At 42.2% G+C, this 6,608-nt stretch overlaps 1 pseudogene across 1 annotated transcript in view; it reads right to left on the bottom strand.

Annotated features, from left to right (window-relative positions):
* Positions 1-1,924, bottom strand: part of LOC308285636 — a 288,564-nt pseudogene extending 286,640 nt beyond the window's left edge. Inside the window, exon 1 of the transcript XR_013963340.1 lies at positions 1,843-1,924. The product of XR_013963340.1 is annotated as an uncharacterized misc_RNA (transcript). The remainder of the gene's footprint in view (positions 1-1,842) is intronic.
* Positions 1,925-6,608: the final 4,684 nt, after the last annotated feature.

Consider the following 6,608-nt stretch of genomic DNA (forward strand, 5'->3'; position numbering starts at 1 on the left):
GAAAATCAGCGATAATACTTGTAATCCTTTCATAATGATTAAAGCTAATTAAACTTCCGGGATCTACGGGCATGGCACCGTGGTACAGCGGGAAATCTACGGTTTCGACGGGGATCGCGGAGTATGAGTTAAGTATTAACAGATCAAGTGGTTAAATACCGTATCTGAAAATACAAATTGACATGAATGCAAAATACACTGATGATTGTGCTGTCAAACGATGAAACTATATGGAATCTATGAAAAGGTTGTGGGGGTCCCTGCTACATCTATCTCTCAACTAAGGGGTCCTTGGCCTGAAAACGTTGAAGACCCCTGCCATAACGAAAAGAGCACTTGCGTAGGTTGGACACAACAATGGCATTTGAGCGTTGGGTTTTTATGGTTTTCACATTACATTACTCCAGAAGGACGCAAGTTTGGAGACTTCATTCTCCATAAAAACGATCCCAGTGCAGGGTCCCGGAAATCCCCTTGGTATGTACAGTATGCACTCATATGTCTTACCAGAGCAAGCTCTGAAATTGTCTAGATCTGAATGGCTGTTAAAACGCTTTTAGGCCTAGAATTATTGAATGCTTTAGCAATTGAAAAATAGCAGATCTACAAGCTTACAGCGCGGCACCGAGTTGCTGCGAGCTTGTAGATCTGTAGATCTTTTTGAAAAAGTCGTGAAAATGTGTGCAAATCTTTGAATATATGTATTTTTAAAGCGAACGTTTGTACCTAAAATTTTGCTTCTGGGTGGTCCCTAGAACTAAATATTTTGAGATGGGGGGTCCGTGGCCAAATAAATATCATTTTGGGGGTCCTTCACATGAAAACATTTGAGAACCACTGACATAGTAGTCTCTCAAGAACAGACTAACTGAGCTCAAAAGGACCTTTTCTTTGACGATGGCTAGCCAGATTGCTGACATAGAAACATAATTATTTCAAAAAATCTTAGAAGGATTCAAAAGACACTTATAGAATCGGGTCAAAATTCAAATTTTCACGATTTTTCAAAAATAGCAGATCTACAAGCTCGCAGCGCGGCGGCACCGAGTGCCGCGCTGTGAGCTTGTATATCTGCTATTTTTCAATAGTTAAAGCATAAAATAATAATACACTATAATGTGTACCCGTTCTGAATGGGTTAAATGGGTTAAGATTAAGCATTTTTTCCGTCTGTCATTCATTGTTATATGAGATACTTAAATGGTTTCTTGTGTAAATAAGCCGAAAAGCTTACTAGGATCTCCTTTTAGTTAACCTTGTACCAGACTGTACTGTCATGAAACTGTACCTTTTTCTATGCAAACTTATAATAAAGTCTTCAATCAATCAATCAATCAATCAAAGCATCTTGCTTGTAACATTGTAAATGTTATATTGTTTTTAATTGCTCGTATGTAATTGATTATACACTTGGAAATATCCTACCAATTTCATATGACATATGCCTTTACAAAGCATATTCTTTCACGCAACTTTTAAAAAAAATTTCATGTAAAGTAACTATGTATTTTTGGAATGGATACAGGAATGGTGTCAGATTGTCAGACTATGCTGCATCGTGAAATTTGAGTGCACCGAACAGTACACTCAAGTCAAAGTGATGATAGAACAATAAATCCAGAAAGTTACGATGATCTTGTAGTGCGAGATCGCCATCTATCTATCTATCTATCTATCTATATCTGACACACTGAATCTCTCCACTCTCTCTGATACTCTCACAACACACACACATACACACAACAATAGCATGATACACACAGTCTGCGATCCAACACACTATGATCCTCTCCCCCATCTCTCACTCTCTCTCCCCCACGTGCTCCGCTCCGCGTCTCTCACCTATGGTGATGTTGAAGCCATCAATGCTGAAGGTGGCACTCCGACCTTTCTTAAACCGCTGCTTCTTGGAGTGAGCTTCCATTGCTTCTGTGCCTTTCTTTTTAGTCTGTTTTCTCCCTCTCTCTCTCTGTGTTTCAGCTCGCTGTGAAGCTTCGGCTGAGAACTCTCCTTGCGGAGAGATAAGAACAATGTAACAGTAGTATTCCTTGTCTTGATTCTTGTTTGCGCAGGAGGTGAGCCGTGAAGACACAGATTCTAGTGACAGGGCTATGAGCGATAGGATTTCCTCCTAACACGCCTTCTCCTCCTCACTTGCCTTTTAATATTCGACCCCCCCACATGTGCCATACACCTTTCATCACTCTCTCCTCTCTCGCACCTTAACAAGCTCATTCAAACCGCACTTGAATTATTTTTCTCCTCTCCTCTCTCTCTCTCTCTCTTTTGTTTTCTTTATCTCTCTCTCTCTCTCTCTCTCTCCCTATCTCTCACTCTCTCTCTCTCTCTCTCAGCCTGCTGTTGAAATCCTCAAATGCCCAAGAGGTGCATCTGTGCACGGTGGTGGTGGCTGGGGGGAGGTGGGGGTGCCTTTCCGTGGTAGTCTTAGTGTACGTGACTTCAGAAGCAGTCAAGCATTTATGGTGGAAGCTATTAGAGAGCACCGGTGCGATCCAGCGGTTAGATAACTATGTGTGCTTGCATCTCCCATACAAAGACACATACTTACAGTATTTTTGTATTTCATACAAATACGCACGAGTACGCACAGACACGCACGCACATCTATCTACATTCCAGGAATCTCTGTCTGTCTGTCTGTCTGTCTGTCCGTCTGTCCTTTGCATATCTCGCGAGCCGCTTGTCTTGTATTTCTGAGGACCCAAGGAAGTGCAGTATTGAGTTTCAAGTCGATCGGATGTGTGGTTCTCCAGAACCGTCCCGCTCAATGCAGGCAAGCCTCCCAAACAACAGCCGTGCCTTCCCTAAAGTGGCAGGCATGCATGACCGGTAAAGGCACCCACATAACAATGGGCAAAACTCAAAAAATGTCCAGATACTGTATGGAAAGACAGAGAGACATACACGCAGAGTGAGAGAGAAATATGATGAGGGAGATTATGTTGAGAGGGGGGTCGCATAGAAAGCCCTAAACGGTCGTTTAAATCGATGCCAGAGCTTTGCATTTCAAAGGAATATTTACCCATGCTATTTTGGCCTCGAAATACGAATGCAGCACACTGACACTGTTCATACTGATGCTTTCGAGCTGCGGTTGAGCTCACATTTCAGAAAGTGTAGTGGTTCCATATTCTAATGACCAGTTTGACTGAAAAAAATACTCTTATTGTAATCTAATAGTTTCATGCTGTCCCCGAATCCATTGTGCCCCATTTATAGATACTGTATCAACTAACGAGTCTTTGTTTTACCATCTAGGTGTGGTGTTGTTGCTCGGGTGTACTTTATTGTTGCGTGTATTTTATTCTTTTTCATTACATGTTGAGCTTTTGAACAATAGACACTAACAATGAATAATGGACACAATAGGCACGCACGGCCTGTTACCCGTTTTGATTGATTGACTGGATACTTTATTAGTCAGAAATGTAAACAGCACGAGATACAGTCAGACATTTAGGCTAAAAGGATAGGACGTTTTACTACATGCACAGCCTTTTAGTAGGGGGCCAACTTTACAGGGTTGCTCTGATACCTTGGTTGTGCATTAATTAGGTCAATATTTTACATTCTTCTGTTTGCTGCGCGCTGATTGCTATTGGTGCAAATGGTCTGTTGTTTTATGGCAGGTGCTGATGGTGATTTTATTGAGGCTCTGTCAGAAGTATTTTTAGAACACTGTAATAAAGATCAGTTGATAAGGATAGTATTATGTGTTTAGATGATAAAAGACTAAAGGATAGTGTTTGAATGATGGCAAACGGAAAGGGCTAAATTTGACTTTTTTTCTATTGATTACTCACGCCATGGAGTTCAATATTATTTTTAGTTTTCTGTCGCATTCCTAAGACAATAATTTGATTACAATACATTTACCCCCATTGATTCCAGATGCAGATACATTTTACTATAATAATTTTTTGTATGATTAGTTCGACTGCTCCTTTGATTAGTGAACTACTCCTTTAGTGTTAAGAAGGAAGAGTCTAATGTGGGACGCTGGGTCGACTCAGACCACACTGTTTTGCTGCAGTGTAGTGATGACTGTGTACACGTGCAGCAGGTTTTTTCCTTGTTGACCACAGGTGAAAGTACCAATTATGTAAGCTGTGCTGAAGGCATATTCATTTGTTCCAGAGGACTATAAAGTATGGAAAAAATAGAACAAATCAAATCACATCATGAAAAGGGTTAGTCCTGTGCAGATGTCAATGAACCAGTTGAGTCATATACTGTACAACCTTTACCGTTATTGTTTTTGAGGCTCAGGTTAGAAGACACAAAACTATATTTACATATGTTGTCTGCAAAGTAGTGTTGCGCGGGTGAGGTTTTTTTCATAACCCGCACGACCCACAGCCCGCACGGAACGCAACCCACCCGCGCCCGCGCCGCAGAACAACATACAAATCAACGAATCCGCCCGCCCCGCAACGCGCATTTAAAAAAAACTAGCCCTTACCGTTCAAAGATATGAGCTCCAAAATGATGTGCAGTGTGTGGGTTATGGGATGTGCACACAGTATATGAGGGATGGAAAGTAACTTTAACTGGTGCTTGCATGATGTAGGAGCATCAATGTAAGAAACCCGTTTCGTTTAATGGCTACAGAGATACTGTCCCCCCCCCCCCCCCCCCAGCCCGCCCGCCCACCCGCCTGCACACACACCCGCCTGCCTGCACACACACACACACACAGAGCTGGTTAAACATTTTGCCTCAAGCTAGATGCAGAATAGATGTGCCTCATGCTAGCCTGAACAACAGCGCCCCTCCCTTAACATGTGTGGTCACAAAAGGTACTGTAGGCTAAATAGATATAGATACAGCATAAAAATGCTATTATACAGCATACGATTTGTGAAAGTGACAAACGGGCTTCACAGTTATGTCAGGTGTGTTCATATGCTGATGGTGATGCGATTTCAGGTCAATTGCTCCAGCCACCGAGGAGAAACGCTGTTTCATACAGACAGACACTCACTCAGACAGACATTCGCAAAATTATAGTATAGATATGGTATATCATCTCCACAATAGCTCATCTTTATATACGGCTCTTCTAAGTACCCAAAGTCGCTTTTCAGAAAGGTTTACAGTAGCACAATATTGTCATGGGCTAAATAAACAAACGTGTTGTTCAAATTGGGGTTTAGCCTAAAAGACATTCATTCAAAGACGTTCATTCTCTCTAATCGCCGGGCATCGTCGGGGTAAGAATGGCGGTTTTATGTAAATCATATTTATACAGCGCCTCGCACTTTAAACAGACAGCAAAAGACGGACAATATTAAATCCTGTTGGTTATTGATTAATCACCAGATTGGAGAGATGGGAGCGACTCGAGGTGAGCGTGGTTGGTTCATTCAGTCAAAAAATCCGCCTCACTTGTGAAAGTTGCATTTCAAATCGTATCCGTTGACTGGCTGGTTATATAACTTAACCGACACAAAGTATTTAGCTATAAACGGACTTGTGTGGATGACAGAGAGTCAGAGCTCAGAGACATTTAAGTGAAATCCTGATCAGCGACACGCGCTGAATTGTTTGTGCATCTTCTCTGCTGTGCTCACGTTGTGTCAAATGTTGGCAAGATGTGGTTCGTGGCCCCAATTGGGACGGTCCAAGGAGCGGAGGAGAAACCTCACTCCTCTCTGGCGCATTTTAAAACTCGCTCGCTCATGCTCGTATTCAAACGTTGTATTCTTATTCTTATAGGCCTACTCTTATTAAGAATAAAAGGCAAATAAGAACAGGTGATTATTCTTATTTATTTTTTGCACGTGAGAGTGGTGATAACCCACCCGCCCGCCGCCCGCCTGAAAAGGTCTGAAACCTTGACCCACCCACCCGCTGGCGGGCGGGTTGGCGGGCGGGTGGGGGCACCGGGTCGGCCCGCGCACCACTACTGCAAAGATTCTATAAATAGGGTCAACCCCCCCCCCCCCCCCCCCCCCACGCTATCTCTCTCTAACTCCTGCTTTCCATACCTCTCTCTTTTTCTGTAATTCAAAAACACACGCAAAACACACTTAAAGTGTGGTTCCTGTGGAAATAAGCCTCGGCTTTCTAGGATCTCCTTTTAGTTGACCTTGTACCAGACAGTGATTTGTACTGTCATGAAACTGTACTTTTTTCTATTGCAAACTTCTAATAAATTCTTCAATCAATCAATCAAAAACGCACACATGCACACACAACTACTAAGTTAAACAATTAATATAGTGAATTGTATTGTACTACGTAAGTAAATAGACAAAAAGCTAAGACAGCAGCAAAGGATGCGCTTGCTGACTATTATGTGTTGACCTATTGTGGGGACCCCACATTTATGCCGTTGCCTCTGATAGTAGCTGTAGCGGGTGATGAGGGTTCTGAGGCCACAAGGTGGATGTTATGAATGTGAACAAGTGTTAGGTGACTTATAGTAAGGTATCATTTACACACTATGATTTTTAAAGTACATACAGTAAATACGGCATGGTCTGTAGTGTTGTCTCAATGAAACCTCAGCCTGTTGGGGGTAGCTTAGTTGTAAATAGCTGAGCTACTAGCTTTAACTGTAATTTCCAGTAGTGTGTGATAGT

This window comes from Nannobrachium achirus, assembly GCF_963921795.1.
Source record: "Nannobrachium achirus genome assembly, chromosome: 5".
NCBI classification, from domain to species: domain Eukaryota; kingdom Metazoa; phylum Chordata; class Actinopteri; order Myctophiformes; family Myctophidae; genus Nannobrachium; species Nannobrachium achirus.